Here is a 1676-nt window from a genome sequence, read left to right on the forward strand (position 1 = left end):
GACATAATTTCAATGATCATGACACCAAAGCATAAAAAACAATGATGGCCAAGATGGATATGCCCTACACTGCATCCTCTCACCCGGAGCAGCAGTCCCCACAGCAGGAGAGCAGCTGATCCCATCTCTGATATCTGAAATAGAGACAGGCTGCTTCTTAGGCACTGGCAAGCTGCCTTTAAAGATGTTTTGAGGAATCTGCACTGTGGCTAATGCCTCAATATTGCAAATCAGCTCAGAAAAGCTTAATTGCTGTGAATCCAGGTCCTCTTGGAGAGCAGGAAGGGCTCTTAACCACTAAGCCCTCTCTACTGCCTAAACTAATATTTGCATCTGATAACACCACCATATTTTGCATTGTAATACTTCTCAAAAAGAGAAACAATCAGGTTTAATAAGACAGAGCAAAAAATAAGGGGAAGTTGGCTTTACTAAGAGGAATTAATCTAAATGTCATCAGGCAAAAAAGGCAGTGAGCTGTGAGCATGGAATAAAGAAGGAGGCTGGAAACCTAAACTTAGAATCAATCCAGTCATAAAACCGCTCAGCTTTCTAATCCCAACTGGATGACAGTATCAGAAATCCTGGCAATGCCACTGTCTGAAACGCAAGGCAAATTATGACACTGGACTTGTGTCCCTCTGGACACTCACCATCAACTCCACACAGGAAAGCAGCCTTTAAGACAAACCCCAGGTTAGCTGGGGCTCTTTCATGACAGGCAATNTGACAGGGAGAAAGGCCCTAGACCCTCATGTCCACACATAACACCATTAAAATTCATGAGTCAAGTGAAACTTAGTACTCCCCTCTCAAGGACTGAAATAGATTGTAGCCTGACTGTCCCCAAGAAAGGGCCATATGATAAACCCTCCAGGCTCGTTTGGGGTTGTTTGTTAGTTTGTTTGTTTTGAATTTTTATTAGTTAAATTTATTCATTTATTTACATGCTGACTACAGTTTCCCCTCCCACAGTTTCTTTCTTCCCATTCCCACGGACTACCTCAGTCAGGTATGGGAGTCCCATGGGATGAATGTCCTCAAAGACTAAGTGGATAAGGATTTGGCAGTGACAAACAGAAACAAACACAGAGGCAGTTTGAATCTCAGTGTATTTTGCAAATCTCAAGCGAAGTTTTTTATAGAAACATTTTCTCAGGGAATGTTTTGTTAAACAAACCCAAACATATGACATTGTTATTACTTGGCACAGTGATGCAGAAATCCAAAACATGAAATGATCCAGAGTTAACCACATATTTCTTGAATCAAATTAATAAATTTTTATGGTCAGTTATTTGATATCTATTACAAGTTCTTGTGATTTTTTGAAATATTGAACTATTTTAACAATTTTAACTCTTTCTTACTAAAAGCTTTCTTTACCAAACACCTAAGCCCACTCTCAAGACAGCCATATGAACTTTTTAAAAATTTTTTTTATTTTTCAAAAATTCTTTATCTCCTCCACCTTGTAAGACTTTTTTTTTTAGTCTTACAAAGAAAAAATATTTAATTGGTTTGGCTCACTTATAGTTTAGAGTTTCAATCCATTATCATCATGATGACACAAGGTAGTGCGCAGGCAGACATGGTGCTGGATAAGTAGCTGAGAATACTGTACATTGCATGCAACAAGAATTGGACTGAGTGTCACACTGAGCAAAGCTTAAACA

The sequence above is a fragment of the Cricetulus griseus genome, chromosome 8 (assembly GCF_003668045.3).
Source record: "Cricetulus griseus strain 17A/GY chromosome 8, alternate assembly CriGri-PICRH-1.0, whole genome shotgun sequence".
In the NCBI taxonomy this organism is placed as follows: Eukaryota; Metazoa; Chordata; class Mammalia; order Rodentia; family Cricetidae; genus Cricetulus; species Cricetulus griseus.